A 21,732-nucleotide genomic window follows, 5' to 3' on the forward strand; every position below is an offset into this window, starting at 1 on the left:
TGATTGCTTCTATCTCAGATGTCTTGAAGAAGGGGATGAGGATCAAACCAGCCTTCTCTACCACCACTGTCTTCAGATGTCTACGATTACAGTGCTTAAATTCCCTATCACCATGGCCAACCAATTGAAAAGGCTGGATTTGATAAATTTGATCAATTTAGGAACATTCAATCTAGAGATTCCTATTTGCCACAGTAACACAGTGAAACCTTCCCTTACAGAAACAGAATAATTTCAGTATCAAAATCAGCAGAGGGTAGAGGTATATGTGGGCAAGGTCAAGGGGAAGCAGATGATGAAATCCATGTTGCACCATCAAGATGCAAGCCCTGCCCCTTTTATATGTGTTTTGTGATGTTACATGCATGCATAAAAAGGGCAAAGCTTGTGCTGCGACAGTGCAACACTACTTTTATCTTTGTCAGACCTCTGACAAAGGCTGCATTGCCAGATTAATTTATTGAATCCTAAAAACACTGCAAGATTCAGGACACTTCCATACTGCAACCAGATCTACCTTCTTCCCTCCCCAAGCTTTCAAAGCTGTTGGCATCTAACCTGTATACATCTTCACCTCTGGAGCCTTCAGAATACTGAGAACATGCAGAGATTACCAGGAGCCAATTAACATTCCTTCCAGGTAACCCATAGGAGGGTGCAAAAAGTCCTTCAGTCAGGGTCCCTGCCACAGCCACCTGCTTTCATCCAGATAAAAAAAGGACCGAAGTGCCCCTTCCACGTTTTCAGTACCAATTTCATGCATTTGGTTATTTGCTGAAAAGTCATGAGTGGCTGAAATCAAAGGGTAAATCTGTCATCCTCTTGTGGTATAGAAAATCCACACTAGCTGTAATGATGAAATGGCAGCATGTTGGTGCCTTCTGTAACTAGGTGCTTTTCTGTCAGGTTCAGCCCAAAGAACTCCACGCGACAGTGCAAATACAGTTCTGTTGCGTTTATTAGCTTCCACCTCAAGACAGAAATCGCTCCAGACTGAACCTAAGTTCCCAAGCCAGTAAGCCACCACACCATGAATTCCTTAGGGTGGTGCCAGTCTCATCTTCTTAAACTTCCCACGCTCCTGTTGAGGGCTAAGGAAACGCTTATCTCCCTGAGTGTGGCCTTCATAACACCATTCCATCACATTTTCCTAGCAGTTACAACAATGGTGTTAGCCTTGCGAGGTAGACCAGACAGGAAACACCACCAGATGAGCTAATTCTACTTTACTGTAAGGTTACATTAACAGAACCTTGCAAGTCTAAAAGTACACTTCTCTCCCCCATCCCCTTTACAGTCCAAGAAACTAGGGAGGGTCCCTTCTGAAACATTTGCCCCACCCACATTCCTGCTGTGGGCTAAGTTGCCTTTTATCTGATAGTTCCTTTGGCTGCGTCTCTTTGCTCTGTCTCCCAAGGTCATATCATTACATCTGGCTTTAGAAGCTGGAGTAAGGTTTAGAAGAAGAAACCACAGGCGCTAGGAACTGGGCAATGATCCTCTAAAGATATGAGACAAAAGATGGACCAGAGACAGGAGGCAAGGTAAAGCAAGTGTACGCACAAAACAGACTTCCCACAACCAACCTGGAACCAGGAAAAATCTATCAGCCCCTTGGGATAGTCCAGGCAAGAAGTACTAACCATGAGTTCTAAAACTACTGTTATTGCAAGGTTACAGTAACAGAATTTTGAAAGTCTGAAAGTACCTCTCCCCTCCCTTTACTCTTACTCTCCTGAAAACTAGAGAACGTCCCTTCTGAGATGCTTTCTCCACCCCTCCTTTGGACTCAGATTTCATTTATCAAACCTTTATCTAGGCTGTGGCTCTTCCTCCTGTCTCCCAAGGTCATTCCCACATATCATTAAAAAACCCAATTCACTGTAGCTCTCAAAGACAGCTAAAGTTGTGTGAGTGGATAAGTTCAAAGCTGGTTCTGAAGTATCACAATAACCTTATTTATACAGGCCGTCAGTGTTAGCTTTGGAAGACATGAATATGTCAGGCTTTGTGAAAATGTACACTATTCCATTTTGATGACACACGCACACACAAACCCCGCAGAAAAAGTAACATAATAATCTTTGTATAAAAGCTGTTTGCTTTAGTTTACAACCTATGGCCAATTAAAAGCCATAAGAAGCAATATTTCATTAATAGTCTTCTTCCTTTCTTGCTTTCCTTCTACTGACATTCAGTGATGTAGAACAGGGTTTCTCAACTTCAGCATCTTTAAGCGGTGTGGACTTCAACTCCCAGAATTCCCCAGCCAGCATGGCTGGCTGTGCAATTCTGGGAGTTGAAGTCCACACCGCTTAAAGATGCTGAGGTTGAGAAACCCTGATGTAGAATGCATAAACATTTTAGTTTCAGCTAACTCCCATACCTTCCTTGTGAACTCCCAAAGCTTAACAGCGCCTGATCACTGTTGGGACCACTATATTTTCCAGACCAGAAATGAACTGTTGAAGCTCTTCTGAATTATTTCTATCTAACAAACCCTCAAGCTATTTTAGCTTCTATCTCCCAATGGAACAGGCAACTGTAAAACTGTGCAGATTGCTTTTATTTATGAGGTCATTACACATGTGTATATTTGTGTGAGCAAATGCATGAAAATTCTTCCTGCCACCCACATAGAAACGTGTTATCAAGGTACTGATGAATATTCCCAGTCTAACTTTTGGCACATGCTAAAGATAACACCCCCTTCATGGATCACTGCCTTGTCATGGCGAAGGGGCTTGCGTAACTCAGTGAAGCCATGAGCTATACCGTGCAGGGCCACCCAAGACGGACAGGTCATGACAGAGAGTTCTGACAAAATGTGGTCCACTGGAGAAGGAAATGGCAACCCACTCCAGGATCCTTGCCAAGAAAACCCCATGGACAATGTTAAAAGGCTAAAAGATATGACACCGGAAGATGAGCCCCTCAGGTCGGAAGGTGTCCAATATGCTACTGGGGAAGAGCGGAGGGCATTTCCAAGTAGCTCCAGAAAGAGTGAAGCGGCTGGGCCAAAGCCGAAAGGACGTTCAGCTGTGGATGTATCTGGAAGCGAAAAGAAGGTCCGATGCTGTAAAGAACAATATTGTATAGGTACCTGGAATGTAAGATCTATGAACCAAGGCAAGCTGGATGTGGTCAAACATGAGATGACAAGATTGAACGTCGACATCTTGGGAATCAGCGAACTGAAATGGACGGGAATGGGTGAATTTAATTCGGGTGACCATTGTATCTACTACTGTGGGCAAGAAACCCTTAGAAGAAATGGAGTTGCACTCATAGTCAATAAGAGAGTGGGAAAGGCAGTAATGGGGTACAACCTCAAAAACGACAGAATGATCTCACTGCGTATCCAAGGCAAACCATTCAATATCACAGTCATCCAAGTCTATGCCCCAACCACTGATGCTGAAGAAGCTGAAGTTGACCGCTTCTATGAAGACCTACAACACCTTCTAGAACTAGCACCAAAAAAAGATGTCCTTTTCATCATAGGGGATTGGAATGCTAAAGGAGGAAGTCAAGGAGTAATCAGAATAACAGGCAAATTTGGCCTTGGAGTACAAAATGAAGCAGGGCAAAGGCTAATAGAGTTCTGTCAAGAGAACAAGCTAGTCATAGCAAACACTCTTTTCCAACAACACAAGAGACGACTCTACACATGGACATCACCAGATGGTCAATACCGAAACCAGATTGATTATATACTTTGCAGCCAAAGATGGAGAAGCTCTATACAGACAGCAAAAACAAGACCAGGAGCTGACTGTGGCTCAGATCATGAGCTTCTTACTGCAAAATTTAGGCTTAAATTGAAGAATGTAGGGAAAACCACTAGACCACTCAGGTATGACTTAGATCATATTCCTTGTGAGTACACAGTGAAGGTGATGAATAGATTTAGAGGATTAGATTTGGTAGACAGAGTGCCTGAAGAACTATGGACGGAGGTCCGTAACATTGTACAGGAGGCAGCAACTAAAACCATCCCAAAGAAAAAGAAATGCAAGAAAGCAAAATGGCTGTCTGATGAGGCTTTACAAATAGCTGTGGAAAGAAGGAATGCGAAAAGCAAGGGTGAAAGGGAAAGATATAAGCAACTGAATGCAGATTTCCAGAGAATAGCAAGGAGAGATAAGAAGGCCTTCTTAAATGAACAATGCAAAGAAATCGAGGAAAACAATAGAATGGGGAAGACTAGAGATCTCTTCAAGAAAATTGGAGATATGAAAGGAACGTTTAGTGCAAAGATGGGCATGATAAAGGACAAAAAAGGCAGGGACCTAACAGAAGCAGAAGAGATTAAGAAGAGGTGGCAAGAATACACAGAAGAACTATACAAGAAAGATCTTAATGTCCCTGATGTCCACGCTGGTGTGATCACTGACCTTGAGCCAGACATCCTAGAGAGTGAAGTCAAGTGGGCCTTAGGAAGCATTGCTAACAACAAAGCTAGTGGAGATGACAGGATTCCAGCTGAGTTATTTAAAATACTAAAAGATGATGGTGTTAAAGTGCTGCACTCAATATGCCAGCAAGTTTGGAAAACGCAACAGTGGCCACGGGATTGGAAAAGGTCAGTTTACGTTCCAATTCCAAAGAAGGGCAACGCCAAAGAATGCTCAAACTATCGCACAATTGCACTCATTTCACATGCTAGCAAGGTTATGCTCAAAATCCTACAAGCTAGGCTTCAGCAATATATGAACCGAGAACTACCGGATGTACAAGCTGGGTTTTGAAGAGGCAGAGGAACTAGAGATCAAATCGCCAACATTCGCTGGATCATGGAGAAAGCACGAGAGTTCCAGAAAAATATCTACTTCTGCTTCATTGACTATGCAAAAGCCTTTGATTGTGTGGATCACAACAAACTGTGGCAAATTCTTAAAGAGATGGGAATACCAGACCACCTTACCTGTCTCCTGAGAAATCTGTATGCGGGCCAAGAAGCAACAGTTAGAACCGGTCATGGAACAACCGATTGGTTCAAAATAGGGAAAGGTGTACGACAAGGCTGTATACTGTCACCCTGCTTATTTAACCTATATGCAGAGTACATCATGAGAAATGCCTGGCTGGAAGAATCACAAGCCGGAATTAAGATTGCAGGGAGAATCATCAACAACCTCAGATATGCAGACGATACCACCCTAATGGCAGAAAGGGAAGAAGAACTAAAGAGCCTCTTGATGAGGGTGAAAGAGGAGAGTGCAAAAGCTGGCTTGAAACTCAACATTAAAAAAACTAAGATCATGGCATCTGGACCCATCAATTCCTGGCAAATAGAAGGGGTAGAAATGGAAGCAGTAACAGACTTCATTTATTTGGGCTCCAAGATCACCGCAGACGGAGACTGCAGCCATGAAATTAAAAGACGCTTGCTCCATGGGAGGAAAGCTATGGCAAGCCTAGATAGCATATTAAAAAGCAGAGACGTCACCTTGCCGACAAAGATCCGCATAGTCAAAGCTATGGTTTTTCCAGTAGTAATGTATGGCTGTGAGAGCTGGACCATAAAAAAGGCCGAGCGCCGAAGAATTGATGCCTTTGAACTGTGGTGCTGGAGAAGACTCTTAAGAGTTCCCTGGACTGCTAGGAGGTCAAACCAGTCAATCTTAAAGGAAATCAACCCTGATTGCTCATTGGAAGGATCGATAATGAAGCTCAAGCTCAGATATTTTGGCCACCTAATGCGAAGAGAGATCTCTTTGGAGAAGACCCTGATGCTGGGAAAGATTGAAGGCAAAAGGAGAAGAGGACGGCAGAGGATGAGATGGTTAGATAGCATCACTGAAGCAATGAGCATGAAACTGACCAAACTCAGGGAGGCAGTGAAGGACAGGAAGGCCTGGCGCAATATGGTTCATGGGGTCACGAAGAGTCGGACACGACTTAACGACTAAACAACAACAACAAAGATAACACAAAGAAGCACACAATCAAAAGCTGAATCCAGAAACCAAGGCTTAGATGCAGTTCTATGCAAGATACTGGCTCCTCTAATAAGATATATCTGTCCTTCCCCACATCATGGCTTAGAATAAAGGAAGCAAAAATCAGACCAAGCCAAGAAAAAAAAATGTTTAAGAGAAAGGAGTGTCTCCACCCACTTTTGGCTCTGTCCCCTCTTGCAGCTTGTTTTATCACCTTCCACTATCCATCCTCCATCAGATTATTGCTTAGCTAATGAGATTCTCAATAGAAACTGGTTGTCCACCTCCGCTCTTACCAAGTGGATAATACAGACTGTGTTTCTCAACCTCAGCGACTTTAGAAGGTGTGGACTTCAACTCCCAGAATTCCTTAGCCAGCATGGCTAGCTGGGGAATTCTGGGAGTTGAAGTCCACACCTCTTAAAGTGGCCGAGGTTGAGAAACACTGATATAAACAAGTGGCATTTTTGACAATGGAGACAAATGGAATAACAGGGCTTCATTGCAGGTGCTGACCAAGAGGAAGGCTCACGTAAAATCAGAGTAGATCTTTCTTTATGGCAGTACCAACTCTGGAGAATCCCTTCCCCCTACTGCTTGCTTCCTGGATTGTTTTAAGAAGAGATTAAAATCTGATTTTTATACCCAAGCCTTCCCCATCAATATAAAGAATATATTCACATTTTAGGATTGGAGCTATGGATTGTCTGTGATTGCTGCTATTTATGGACGTTTTAATGGTTATAATGGATCTGGTATTTATAGAACATATCTGTGGTATTTGGAGTTTATTACTGTTCTTGGATGCATCCTGTGAACTACCAAGATGGGATAAGTTGGAAATGACCTGGAATAAGTGGGAATGAAATATATTAAACGAATAAATATTCCCTATTATCTAACACTACCAGATCTGTTCTCTTAAAATCTGGACAGTCACTGACAAGAGAGCGGGAGTTGTCTGTGTTGTTTTGCTGCCATTAATTGTTTTCCCACCACCCGGCAGGATAACTTTATCTTTCCCTGATATCCAAAAAATAGAAATTTAACAGGTGTGTCAGTAAAGAGATGCTGTCTATTTCCCCCAGAAACGAAGGGAAAACTCCCTTTCATGCTAATATACACATCGCATCCAAATTAATGTTTCTAATTATAAGAGTAGCGGGAATACAAACACAGATGCACAAATATGCACACACATATAGAACTATCTCTGTTTTGTCAGCCTCTCATTTCCACATACATTGCTGGACTCTGCCATGCTGCCGCTGACTTATATGCATATCACTTTGTTACTTTTTTCAGATTGCACACACAAAGAGCAACCTTTAGTTAGCAATGACTGTGAATCCATGCAAGGGAGCGTAGGGCCTTATGTGCTAATCCCGCTCCCTCCTGGGCTGGCTGAACTTGCTTGCAACTTGATGAGGTTTAAGACTGGACTAAACTTAGCATCCTCCCCAACTTGTGGGAAACTTCAGAATGCAGAAAACGGCTGAACCTGGGAGAAAAGTAGGTCCATCTGGTACCTCTGTCTATCCCAGGAAAGGCAGAATGAATATATTTGTTTCCTAACAGTTCATATAATGCTAGGTTAAAGCATGAGAGTAGCCTTCCCACGAAAGGGCTGTTCCTCAAGGCTGCAGTAAAATGCTTTCCTCTAGTCCAGTGTTTCTCAACCTTGGCAACTTGAAGATGTGTGGACTTCAACTCCCAGAATTCCCCAGCCAGCCATGCTAGCTGGGGAATTCTGGGAGTTGAAGTCCACACATCTTCAAGTTGTCAAGGTTGAGAAACACTGCTCTAGTCCTTGAGTCAGAAGAAAAATATACCGGCATAAATTGTGCTGGCCCAACAGCTGAGCTCTATTCTGCTTCAGTAATAAAGCCAGCATGTGGTACATTTTTAATTGGGGGTGGAGGGGGTTGTTAAGGAAATAAATTGATGGATTCCTCTGGCTTAGTTTCCTATCCTACTGAGCACCACCAGTTAGTGGGAAAAACAACTACCAATTGCTCTCCTTAATATCAGTTGTGGGGCTGGGCGCATGCTTTGAAACTATTTCACTCTGTGACCACAACCAGTCAGCTGGGCTATTTTTGGTTTAGTGCTCTTTCAAAAGAGCTCTAGATCCACGTGCTAAAAGAGATCACCTGAGAGGTGGCAGTCAGGAAGGAGGAAAAGGTGTGTTTGGGCATTCACTCTGTGTACTTCCTCCCTACCTGGGACCTATCAGTGGGGCTCAGAGATGGGGAGGATGAGCAGGGTTGAAGCAGGAAGGAGCAATTGATAATGAAAAGGTTCCATCTATGACTAGCAAGGAAAGGATAGTGCGGGCAGCACCTAGCTGGGCCCAGCAGCACCTGGGAGTCATCAATGGAACAGGCAAAATGGTATTGCACTCCCAGCCCCCAGAAAGTAATAAAATCTGTAAAAAATACAGCAGTGCAAAATTACTTGTGTTGAATTAACAGAATATAAAGTAGCAACGTAAAGCTGGCAAACCCCAGTTTTCCTTCCTGGTTCAAATTAATCTTCTGTGCAGCATAAGACTAACACTTTATATAGAATTGTTACTAGTTATTTTATTATGGATATTTATATTTTTATTGCTTTGTTTCGGATTTTAATTGTAAGCCACCCAGAGTCACCCTCTGGGGGAGATGGGTGGCATATAAATTTAATAAATAAAAACATAAAAACTGCCAAGTCCTCTTTGTTAAATGTAGGTTTAGCACCCTTCCAAAAGTGCTAAAATCTTGCATTTAAGAATGAGTCTAGCATTCTTTCAAAAGAACTCTTCATCCGTGTCTTTCTTTCTCTCTCTCTCTCCACCTAAGACCTAAGATGTGCTTTGGAAACTTTACATAGACAAATGTCTCTCCAGTCCAAACAAGGACAGATACAGAGGGCAGTTCTCAGTTACGTGAGGCAGGAGACATGTCCACTACAGCCTTAAGTAGCCAACAGAAGCTGGGTAGATCCCAGCCTCTGATTATCATCAACCATAATCAATGAGGCATCCTAGACAGTAACAGAGAAGAGGGAAAACATTTCTTTAAAAGTGGAGCTTTACTTGCCTCCACCTTGGCTGGAGATGAAACAAAGGGAATGCCATGAGGACCTCTTGGTTAAGAACAGTTAATGGGGCATGCTTGAGCTATGATTGCAGGCTCCTAAGATCATTCTGTAGCACTTATTCAGAAGTAAATTTCATTCACTGAAGCAGACAACTGTTTTAATAAAAAGTCCCCTCCTTTGATTTTCAGCATTCTCACTTCTACGAATTGTCCCATAATGGCTTCATAATTAGCCACTTCCTGAGGGAGCAAGGTTTCCTTGTTGCCTAATTTCCCCCTCACAATTGTCTTTCTTTTTAAATAGCAAAATAAAGCAATTTCACAATAAAAAAGGGAAGGAAAGAAAGATTACTGTGAGTAAACTAGTAATTAAAAAAAAAGTCTCTTTTGAGTTGAGCTCAATTCCCGGTGAACTCTTAGACACGTGCATGTAGTTTGCTTGGCAATAATCCAGAAATAATTTGGCACCACTTTCTTCCTACATTGGGTATATCCTGGTGGTCTCCCATCCTGGCACTAAGCAGGTGTGATCTAATTAAGGTCACTAGGCATTACCATCTGCTGTGGATAGTAACTAAAGCACACAAAAAATAATAATCCACAATCTGTATGGGTAAAACCTCACATTAAAAACGTCCTAGCTCTGCTAGAGTTGTATTTGCATCAGGGTCTTCACAACTGCATGTGGAAAACATATCTGCACAGGCTTTCCCATATCTTCAGTTAAACATGGATGTAAGGCAGAGAGACCTGTGTACATGGGTGTATCCAGGACAATGCACACAAAGTGCTAGTAAGACAATCATTCAGATTGCTTTCAAGAGGATGGGTTCAGCTTGCCAGTGTTATAAACAAACAAACAAACAAACAATCATGGTGGTAAGTCTTCGGATTGAGAGAGAGGACACGCAGCTGCTGCTGAAGATGATGATGATGATGGGATGTTGTCTTCTCTGCAACTTGGGCAGAAGCTAGACACATTATAGAATCTTCGTCACAGCTGCATTAGCAGGCATTCCTCCAATGCTTGAGTTGGATGAAAAGTATTTTGGCATAAGCTGGCATATGTTGGCTCCTTGGTTGTTGTTTATATTTTTATATTTTGTTACTGTTTGTTATAAAATGGTGTAAGCTGCCCAGAGTTGCTAATGTGAGATCGGCATCTATATAAATCTAATAAACAAATAAATAATAAATAATTGTGCCGCCCCAATGGCCAAACTCTAATCTGACTCAGTAACTAAGCTGGCAAGTGGTGCTATCCTGAAGAGTTTTGAGTTTCGAAAAGCAGTTAAGGGAAATGAGTTGGGAATTTCCCAGATTCCTTTCCTTTCCTACTGAACATCATTTGCTCCTTACGGTATGGTAGGGTGGAGTTGGGCGAGGGTAGGCAGGTGCCTGGTATGAAGTTTTGCCATCGTTCAAGCTGCCCTAATCATAGGTCACCAGCATGGAAGGGCTCCGTGCCAACAACCTGTCAGTTTGTTCCTGAAAAAGCATAATCCCACAGCTTGGCTTACAAGTCACGGATGCAGAGGGGGAGCTGGACAAGCAACAGGAAAGCTCCTACCTACTTTGCCTTCCACCTTTCTGCCACATTAGTTGGGCAACAGGTGTGGTGGAAGTGTGCATGGTAAAGCTTGAAGGAACTGCCCAGAAGTGTTGCAAAGGAAAGGCAGTGTAGGCTGTGATGGCAATACATGGAAGTAGCCCGCAGAGTATGCAAAACTGAACAGGAGTAGACAAAATGGTGCGATTTCCCCAAACTAATCAAAACAGTAAAAGTGGACTAGTGTTGTTTTTTAAACACAAATCTAGCATTTGTTCAAAAGTGCCAACCCCAATTTTAAACACTGCTGTTTCAGAAGAGTGTCAAACCTATATAGATATATGACATATGCCTGCAAAATAGCCAATCAGACCTTATGGGAGTAGGCAATCAATGACAGCCAAATGTCTTGTCTCACTGGCAGCCCAAACCAAAATGGGTATCAAAGGCTGTGCCCAGCACCTGGAGGGGAGGGTCATGCCCGCAATAGCCAGTAGCCAAGTGGCCAACATTTGGGCAGATCCCAGACCTTGACCTCATCATCAACTTCATCATCAATGAACTGTTACAGATCATTCAAATGATAAGACTTGTCTAAAGAGAAGAGGGAAAACATACTTTAAAACTAGAACACTAAAGACAACTTTAAGCTGCCTCTGTGGCAGGCTGAGTGTTAGACGAAGGTAAAGTCTTAAAGATACGTTCTTTAAAAACAGTTATCAGGGCATCTTCATGGCACAGTTAGAGGGAAGTTAGGATGAGCCCTATGTCTGTTAACCGCTCAAGGGCTTCATACAAACCCCCATATTATCAGCATCCCAATTATCACCTTTGTAAGCTCTTAATTGTTTCAACTGTGCATTGGTGTTTTACAGCGCATTCCACAAGAGGAGCCAATGGTAAAATATGTTTTTCTTGCATGCTGATGGGAGTTGGCATTTGAGTTCAAGAGCCACAAATACACTCAGCGTTTGAAAGTAAATAATTGTTCTTTTCATATGCTCGAGGCGGTAGAATATGGGGAAGAGCGGGAAATTGCCAGTGTTGACCTAACCCTACAAGCAACCTTGGGATTTGCTTGAACTAGCAACTCTTTTAGAAGCATCAATTAAGTAATTGGAGGGAGAGAACATCTTGAGAGGCTGTAGGGGATGATTCTGATAAATAGGTTATTGTGACTGATCACATCCACCATAGCAAGCATTGTGTAAGAGTTTCCAGGACAAGCTCCCCAAACTCCAAACACTCTGCCAAAAAGATGGTGAATCTCTGTTCCATCACCAGTCCTCTGCTTCCCTCTCTTCAGACTTCAAGAAGTCCTTGATGGCAAATGTTTTTAGAATCCCACAAAGAAAAATCATGCAGGAAGCAGGGAGGGAAAGCAGAATTAAAGCGAAGGACAGCTTAGCCAGGAATCAATTCAGACTATGTATTCCTGGCTAAGTTGGATGTAAGTTTCTGGAGAGAAACCTCCCCTCCCCCAAGAAATTGAGGGTTAAAATTACTGTACTCAGGGTTAAACTACTCCTACAGCTTATATTTAAATTTAGATTATTTAAAATATGTAGATTGTAGCTACTACATTTTTCTTTACTGAAAAGGAAATTCAAGGGACCAATCTGGATCAGGACTCCAATATGGAGGATAGCCTAATCTGTATTTTCCCCTTCTTCTCTACCCCTCTAATTCATTGTCCTCCTCTGTGGTCCTGATTTAAATCAGGCTGCCCATGCTTAGAATCTGCTGTTATTAAAAAAGATTCCTTTGAAATGAATCACTGGGCAGACCTTTGAACATAATACACAGCTAGGCCCTTAGACTGACTTAACAGTCATTTCTTTTCTAAGAGAATCTGGGAGTCGATTGGTCAGTTATTCTTTAGAAAAGAAGAAATCCTTTCCACATACAGAAAAAAAAAATGATTTGTATAACATTTTCACTCCCTAATTCCTATGTATTTTTAAAAACAATGTTTATAATTGAAATAGAAATACAATTCATCTCATTATAACAGGAAAAACTGTAACTAGGTGGCTGATCAGCAAGGTTACTCATTAGGGTATCCAGGTGCCAACAGCTGATCGGCTAGGCTTGAAATACAGAGTAACTTAAACAGTGCAGAGGTGGGCACCAAAATGTGGTTCTCAGAGGCCACCAAGTTCAGGAATGCAAGTTTTGCTTTTGGGGAGGGGAGGGGAACATGTTAAAAAATTGGAAGAACAAGGTTTAGCTTTCAATGTCCCTATTTTGCATTAACCCTTCAAACTGTGAGACGGCATCACTGCAGGGCTGTTTTGCATTTTGGAGGTTCTACAAAACAAACAAGCAAACAAATGAAATGAAATGATAAATAAATGGTCTTGTCCTCCAAAAGGTTGCTGGTGAAGTATAGGATGCTGTCAAATAACTGATAATGACTAATGCTTTTCAAATAGAGGACTATTTGCTGAGCTAACTGGGGGAGATGGACGGCATAAATAAAATAAATAAATAAACTTAAGCTTCCTCATGCAAGTTCTGGTTTCTTCTCTGCTTACTGTCAGAAAATCTGATGTATGTATGAATCAGGCAAATTCCACACATTAAGCCTAATATATGTTTCTGGACTGTAATGCCCAGGACGGGGCATCTACCCTAGGAATAACCGATAGGGAAATGATAGGAATATGATAGGAGTGAGGAGTGTTATAGGTAAGAGCCTATCAGGGAGACTAACTAGTAGAGTAATAGACTTGGATTCTATGACAGATTATAGATTCCTAGGTCTAAGATTTCCAAGGAAGAATTGTGTGCCCTGAGCTCCTAGTTTGTTTGTTTATAACTGGTACTACTAACCTGCCCCAATCCCAAAAGACTTTGCCCAGTGCCCAACAATATGATATCAAGAAAAAAAACATAAAAACCAAAGAACCAAGAGAGAAATTCATTAAGAGTGGACATTGTAATTTGCTTTGCTACCAGATCAGATGTGGAGAGAAGGGAGGACTGAACTTCTCCAAGTCTAAGATTGTCAGGGTTACCTCTGATTCCAGAAAGGATGACAGGAGTTGTTATGGGAAAAACTGTATGGCAGCAGGACAAGATATCCCCTATTTTGTTCCCATGTTTTGTCAGGAGAAAGTTTGGGTATATCCGTAAGAGAGGTGAAAGCTTTGTCAGATATAAAAGGAGGGATTGGTTCTCTCGTGAGCTGAAGATCTAACCTTGTTAAAACTGCAAACTACTTCTGGAAGGACTGGGGAAATGTATGGCTGTAGTTCCTCTTGCCCTACCTGGAACCACAGAGGACATGACTGGCACTGCTATGACATGCTATGACTGTTATGACTTGAGTGACCAGATAACCTTTTTGGCCTTCTGGCCCAATGCCTCAGAGAAGAACTGGGCTTTCAAGGCCCTCCTAAAGGCCAGGAGGCTTGGAACCATCCAGATGGTGTGTCACAGATGAGGCACACCTTTTGGTCCCATAAGATGGCATTATTTTATTATGGGACCCTTGGCATGTCTCCCCTTTCCATGCTTATAGGAGAAACAATTATAGTTAGATGTCCTGCAAATATCCAGGCCCTGGATATTGTGGCATGTTGCCTTTCAAAGGGGGAGTCATCATACCTGGAGGACATGAGGCTCTCTGTGAAGCTCTGATCATCTAACTCAGTGGTCATTCTGCAGAAGGAAAGATGATGGGAATTGGGTGAGGGCTAAGATTGTTATCTCAGGGTGGCTATGCTGGAAAAGACAGCACCAAAAAGAATCAATGGCCTGCCAATGTTTTGCAAGTTGCAGCATTTTAAGAGCAGTTTAAGAAAAGCTGATTTAAGGCAAGACTTTCTCTTTGTCACCCCCCCCCCCCACTTTGGTGAATATGGGTGGTTGTCCTCAAAATGAAACCCAAGATTTCAGGAATTATACAAAAGTAAGCAAGTTCATCCTTCCTATTTAAAAATAAATTTTAAAAATTAATCTCAGAAAACTGTGATACTGTCATTATGTACTTGTGTCCTGAAGTCTCATGCAAATAATCACAGTAATTGTGTGAAATTGTTGCACACTGTTATTTGCCCCTTCCTCTGCCCTTCTGGTGGATCCTTAGTCAGTTACCTTTCCCACAATGCACAAACTATGACAGGAACATGATGAGAAATTAAATGGCAGGATGTAGATCCAGTCATTAGATGCGGATTGGAGAATTAAACCATGTTTAGTTAAGTTTGCCAGGCCTAGGTTCTTTTCCTAGGTGGGTTCCCCCCCCCCCCCCGCAAGGCAATTTTGCCAAAGGGCCCCCTTAAATCTGCCCCTCTTCCCTTCCAACAAGTTTGTTCACACTCTTAACAATGTTTTTTCACATAATCCAGCTGAGTCAACTCCTCTTTGCTCATCTTCCCTACTAAATACTAGGGGAGGGAAATACGAAAATTGGGTCTGAACCAGAATCTGTTTCAGTTTAGTGCGCTGACAACTTTGCAAGAAAAATGTGCATGTGTGCAAATTATAATCAATGTTTTTTTGTAAATTGGCTTGTGGATCTTTAATTTAGAAAATAGAGTCTCCTCTCCCATGTGTCTCTGCTCCCCACAATTTTGCTCTAGTTTGATACAAAAGGAGACCCACACCCCCAATTGTGCTCTCCTCCATATGTAGCTGGTTTTCTGAGAGCATTTTGCAACAGGGTGTGTCCCTCCTGTTAGCAGCTCCTCTCCTTCCTCATGTTTATTTTTCCTTGTTTGCTCTCCTACATGCTGGCCGCCTTTCCTTTCTGTGCGTTCAGTTTCAAACCTGAAGCGCAGCAAATGACTTGATTTGCTTATGCAACTTCCTGTCTGCCCGCAACCCCCCCCCCCCATTTTCCTTCCCCCATGCAGAATTTTCACCAGTTGTTTCATTCCCAACGCCTGTGGTCTGGATTTCCGTGGAAAATAAGGATCCGGTGCCAGTTGTGCTCATTTTAATGTTTTTACCCCATTTTGAACAGAGGGTGATTTTTCTATTTCCCTGTGAATTGCACAGGAAACCCCATAGCTCTATGGTTGGGTTTCGGCTACACTGTTGCCTGCTTAAGGCAGGGCTGAGAACCAGATGAGGTCCTTCCTTCCTGTGTTTTCACTGGGGGTGGGGTGGGGGCAGGATCAGATTCCCACGCAGACCCTGGAAGGCGTGCATGACAGATCTGCCCCCTCCCTGAAAATGCCCGTGCATCAGTTTGCTCGCGGTTTCTACCGATGCATTTTGGAACCCAGCAGTGTCCTTAGACTGGCACTCACCCCTGTGCAATTTGCAAATTAGAAGCCACGCACCCCACATCTGAGTTGACCTGACCTACCCAAGGAAGCAATATAATGGCTTAGCGGGATGACCCGGTTCCCACATTTCTCACCCCATTCCTGAATCCCACGCTCTTCGTGGTCAGCACACCCTTTTTGGAGAGTGGCAACGTGTGTGTGTGTGTGTGTCCGGGCAGCAGCGTACAACTTGCTTGATTTATCCCCTTCTTTCTATTCAGCCCATCGCTCAAGAAGGCCGCCCACCGTCCCCTCCCAAACAAACCATTAATCTACCAACCCTCATCATAAAAACAATACACTAAACTGACTGGCTACGATTCCAGGGAAACTCCGAGGAGCAGAGAAAGACGCTCCCCTCCCCCCGCCCCCCTTGCTGGAAGGAGTTTCCTCTCCCCCCCCGTTTGCAGGTCTTGCATTTTAGCGCCGGCCTAAATCAGCCGATTTTTGCCCGGCTCCACGTTTTGTTCGCTGGTTCCTGAACCGCGCCGAAGCCCAGATGTGTTCCTGCGCCCTGCCTCCACCCTCCTTTGAATCCGATCTGGTTTGTTTTTGCAGGAAGTAGGCGAAAGAAGGCAAGCGAGCCAGCCAGGAGGCCTGCCCGCCTCCCTTCCTTTCGCGTGTGCGTGCGTGCGTGTGTGTGTGTGTGGTGTGTGCAAGAGCGCCTCTCTTTCTCTCTGCTCATTTCTGTATGGCTGGCCACCTCTCTCTCCCCAGTTGCTGAGCGCCGTTGGCTGTTCAGAGCGGTTTTGGCTCCTTCCCTTAGTAACAGCTTTTACATTCTGCCTCAATTCCTCTTCAATCGAAATCACACACACACACACACGCTCACACATACACGCACACGCAGACCATTACTTTTTTTTTTTATCGCCTCCTCCTTCCTGGGGACTTGGTCTATAATTCTCCCCCACCCCCCCTCGCTTCCCATCCCCCTCCAGCAGCACCGCCACACACACACCTCACCCAGACTCGGGTCATAATTGAATACATTGCATTCCCCCCTCCCGGTGGCTACTTGAAGTCTTTTTCTCTCCCTTCCCCCTTTGGGCTGCACCCGCAATTGCAAATCCATATATTATACCTCTTAGAGAAGGAGGAAGCTGCATGAAATATAGCTCTATGTGTGTGAGCGTGGGGGGCTTTTTCCTCCTCTTTTGCCTCCATTGCAAAAGGAGGGGGGGCGGAGAGCCATACTAAGCCATCAATTGCAAGGTAAGAAACCAGAGTGTCTCCCCCCCCTTCCCTATGTGTATGTTTGTCTTGTCCGTCTGCGCAGTTAAATATCTAGTTGCAGCTAGGAAATCTTTCAGGCGCCCATAAAGTATATTTTAAGGGATTATTACGCGGGGGGAGGGCAGGGAGGGCGTTGGTGGAAAGGGAATTGAGGGCTGGGGGAGGGGCGCCTGTGTTTGTAGATAGTTGGAGGAAGCACCGCGGGGGAGGGGCAGAAGTATAACAAGCATTGCCCCCCCCTTGGGAAGGCAGTGTCTTTTAACTTTCATCTTTTTCGATCTCTTCTTTTTTTCATCTTTCTGGAGGTGTTTTCAACCCCCACCCCAGCTTCTGACCTTTTAATTAAAAAAAAAAAAAGATGGTGGGGGGGAAGTGTTGATTCATCGCGTTTTTGGAAAGTGTGGAGGGGGTGGGGGGAGAGAAGCATTTGCATTAATAAATGCAACCCAGCAGCCATTATGAAGCAGGCTGGCTTGATTGCCTATTTTTAGACGATTTGGGGCAGAGAAGAGTTTATTTGCATCGGCGGATATATACAGTATTCTCTGGAAGGAAACACACGGAGAGGTGTCTATAAAAAAGACCAAGTTCGGAAGTGTGTGTGTATGTGCGTGCAGGGTTGTTTTTCTTTTTCCAAAAAGAGAAAGGTCAGTAGAATATATTTTTTTTTCCTATGATTTTATTTTTAAAGGGTGGGGGGAAAGAAAGTTTTGTTTGACGAGGTTTGCGTCTTAAATGTCTGTTTGCAAAGAGCGTGGGGGAGGGTAAGAAATGTGGCTGAGTGAACTCACACTGGAGGGGGATGGGAATGGCTTAGCAGCGGCCTTTGCTGTGTCTTTGCAAAATAATAAGGGAAAAAAGAAAGGGGCTTTTGATGGCTGTTTTAAAATCTAGGCTGTTATATCTTCTAGGATTATGATGATGATTTGCTTTTGTGGACTTCGCGTTGGAAATTGGAGGGGAAAGAGCTTTAAAAACTGTTCCAGGGGCAGAGTTGTTAACCATTCTAGTAGCCAAGTTCTGGAGCGAACTTTGGTCCTTGGGAAAACCATTGCACAAAATCCAAGAGTTAAACTCCTATAAGGCCCAGTTTTGAAATCAGGGTGGCTTTTCTCCTTTCTTGTCCACGTGTAAGAAGTCTCAAGATAATATCAGTGAGCGGTGCCATTTCTTTTCTTTTTTTTTTAATGGTGTGCTTTGAAAGTGGAGGTACAGAACTGTATGGGGTTAATCATCTACCTGCAATGGGTAAACGTAATTCTCTTTATTGCCCTTTTGCGATGTTGGAGGAAGAGGGGGCAGATTATCCAATGGCTGAAGTGAAATGAGGGGAAAAGAAAGCAAAGTAGAAAACAACGCGGCTGTGGGTTTTCTGGAACATGGAAGTTTTAAAAACAAACACTGAACTTTGCTTGGTATACAGTGGTTGGAGAAAATGTCTTTTAGAGGGTGTCCCTGAATTGCCTGCCTGGAGTTTCTGAGTCTTGCATGTGCTTCTCTTCCTTCCTCCTTTTTTTTTTTTTGCTGTTGGTGTAAAGGAAGTTGCATTTAGTTTATAGGAATCTCATTTTCAATCAATCTGGGATTTTGGGGGTGAGTGGGAAGAAGCTATGCTAACCTCAGTAGTTTGGGGTTTCTTTTTCAGTCAGACTTCTCTAAATAGAACTTGAGTTTTGATTCATGAACAGTAATAATATTGGGAATTACCACGTGGTGTGTAACCTGTCTTGGCTTTGTATCACAGTTCTGTCTTACTTATTTACTGCCTGAACATGAGATTCCCCCCCCCCTCCCAAAAGCACATTTCATTCAAAAACTTGAGGAAAGTGTTGGGGACTTGGACTAGGCCTCAAACTGGAGGCCTTGTGGGCAGTTTTGTTGGAGGGTTGATATTGTTGATAAAATGGGGCTGCGTTTGCAGGACCTGAGTATCCATGCTTCACCAGAACATGACTTCCTGGATTAACCTAGTTCCCTCAGATTGCATGGCCCACTGAACCACAGACAGAAATTATATGTTATACTAGGCCAAAATGTAGCAGGGTTGTGTGTGGTTCCATGGAGCGTCTAAACCTACCCTTAAATTTTCACCTATATAAAACTATTCCTCATTTTGCCCCTTTGTTGTGGGAATCAAGAAAACCAAGAAAACAGCAAAAACAATTTTCCCTCTAAATATGGAAATGATTGAGAAGGAAAGATTTGACTGAATGTTCATGGACGGGTGGCATGTTGGTGTTAAGGCAATTATAACGTTCTCTCTGCGCTTTATAGATGTTGCTATTTTTAAAAATTGTAGTTGAACTGGACTTTATGTGGCCACAGTGACCTGGTTCATTCATTAATACTAAACCATGCTTGGTTAAACCATGTTTTGGCCTGAAACTCAGTTGTCTGGCTTCCCTTAACATGTTAAACCATAGCACATGCTTTATAAATCACAAACAACCAAAACCAAACAGACATAGGGATTAGTGTCATGGCTAACCTAAGCATTGATGTTTTGTTGGCTTTCTCTGTAATTCAGTTTATTTTCCAGTGGAAACAAGCCTGCTTAGAATCCTTGATTTTTCATTCAGGAAAAACAAAGATTGGTCATAATGAGTTTTCCTTCATAGATATTGCTTATTATTGGCTAGCAGCAAACCATAGGTACTCTAATTGTTATTTTCACATTTGAAAAACTGAGGAAATATGTATTTTTTCCATGGTATGACATACTTGGAGACCTTGATGGATTGTTAATGGCAGTACATTCTTCTCACAATTTATAATTAACTTGCATATTTCACAACCACAAAATGTGTTGCCAACCACTATCTTTATTATGTATTAACCCACTGATATGGGAGTTTTTTACACATAGAACAATCCAACACAGCTGGAGAGTGTTTTTTTGGTATATAATCATATGAACAGAGATGACTGATTATGGGCCTTCCTTTATTTATTTGTGATTTTCACACCTGTGCTTCAGTAGGTGCAATTGTGATTCCTGTAAAATGCTTGTTGGTGAGAGATGAAAGGGTTTGAATAGCTTTAAGAAATAATTGACCCAGCTTATGTGGGATATCTGTCAATAACTGTAAGCCATGAGAGCTAAAGATAGCTTTTCTTTTCTGATGCTTCCCAAGTGTTCTGAGCTACAACTCTCATAATTTATGGCTAGTATGGCCATAGGCTGGGTTGGTGGAGACTAAAGGAATTATAGGCTAGCACTTAACAAAGAACTAGATAGGAACAGGTTGGTTAAATCATATTTCTTGTAGAGAATTAGAATGTGTTTGAGATTAGTACTGTCCTCAGAGGGAGTCAAAACATACAAGATGGCGGTCATGGCATTATGAGCAGAGTCCCCCCCTTTGGGTATGTGACAGCATCCTGCATAAAAGGGGGAAATTTGATTGCAGTGCTGCAACTGCAGTCTTGCCTGTTTTGCCAGCATGCTGTTGTTAGGAGACATACTACAGGAGATATTTTTATGTAGTTCTCAGGAGCATCTGCATATCTATGTCCAGCCAGTTTTGGAAACAGAATGGCTGTGTTCACCTAGCAAGATCACATAAAGACCTAGCAGACGTCTTTGTGCAGTATTCTAAGCTTGGCTTGTTTGTTTTGGTAGCTCAGTGTATTGTGCAGCTTCAGCTTATTTGGTTAATGTATGGTTGAGTATATATTGTACCATGAACCCAGAGAATGAGTTGATTCAGTTAACTGGGTTAAGCATTGTGTGAACACGGACACGGTGGTTTTTATTGTGATGTAATGGCAATAGAAAATATTGCTTACAGCAGTCATAGGCTTCCTTTCAAAAAGAAGCTGTTTATAACAAGTTAAAAATATAAAATAGGGAAAAAAATAAGAAAAGGCTTCCCTGTGTAAGACATTATACTGAGAATAGAGCTGGAGTTATTAATAATTATTTATTGGATTTATATCCCACCTATCCACCAAAGAAAACTAATGCTTGACTTGTATTTTGGGTTCACCCACTATGATAACATATGGCTTGTTGGGTGGTCTCCTACATTACACAAAACTGTAAATCATGGTTTCTAAATAACTGTCATTGTGTTCCCATAGCATAGTCTGTATTTACATGGCATGCTAAAAATCTTGGTTGTGCCATTTTACTTTTCCCCCATGTACGTAGCTGCTTAACAAATAGATTGGCCACCATTTTGGGGAAATTGTGATTATGCATTAACTATATTGTAGATTACAAATTCTGGTTTCTGGAAACCTGAAATCCTGGCTGTTTGGATTTTGGAGCTCAAAGTGATTCCTAAAGCTTTATTAAAAAGGCATGTGTTAAAAGGATAACAGGCACTCATTTGTTAATTGAGTTTTTGAAGCTTAGATTGTCATTTTAACATGATAAGAATGGGTACAAACACTGCCCTAATCTTATGGCTTAGCATGTTGTGTGGACTGTTGCGTTCCATGAATTAAGTTGTGGCTTAATTTGCAGACCATAGTTTAGCTTGATGTGTGAACTCATCCCCAGTCAAAGCAAAACAAAACTTTACTTTGGCTTATCTTATTTCCAGGTTTATACCCCATTATTTAAGGTTTCAAGGACCATTCCATGTTTCTTTGCTTCACAGCACCTAAATTTGTATGCTTCCTCCTTCATCCTACTA

General features: G+C 42.5%; 1 protein-coding gene and 1 long non-coding RNA gene across 4 annotated transcripts in view; one reads left to right on the forward strand and one right to left on the reverse strand.

Annotated features, from left to right (window-relative positions):
* The window catches only part of LOC112541561 (uncharacterized), a 49,963-nt gene extending 33,855 nt beyond the window's left edge, over positions 1–16,108 (reverse strand). For both annotated transcript variants that reach the window (XR_015794383.1, XR_015794382.1), the window contains exon 1: positions 15,949–16,108. This is a non-coding gene — a long non-coding RNA (uncharacterized LOC112541561). The remainder of the gene's footprint in view (positions 1–15,948) is intronic.
* Positions 16,109–16,581: 473 nt separating this feature from the next.
* The window catches only part of TBL1XR1 (TBL1X/Y related 1), a 212,291-nt gene continuing 207,140 nt past the window's right edge, over positions 16,582–21,732 (forward strand). Inside the window, exon 1 of one of the 2 annotated variants that reach the window (XM_007430292.4) lies at positions 16,582–17,068. The gene's annotated coding sequence lies outside the window, so the exon portion shown is untranslated. Of the gene's footprint in view, positions 17,069–17,345; positions 17,737–21,732 lie in introns of those variants that run through there. The other variant, XM_088131780.1, reaches the window with a different exon arrangement.

This window comes from Python bivittatus, unplaced genomic scaffold, assembly GCF_059951505.1.
Source record: "Python bivittatus isolate LINGU-HERP-01145 unplaced genomic scaffold, Pbiv_v1 ctg000980_np1212, whole genome shotgun sequence".
In the NCBI taxonomy this organism is placed as follows: domain Eukaryota; kingdom Metazoa; phylum Chordata; class Lepidosauria; order Squamata; family Pythonidae; genus Python; species Python bivittatus.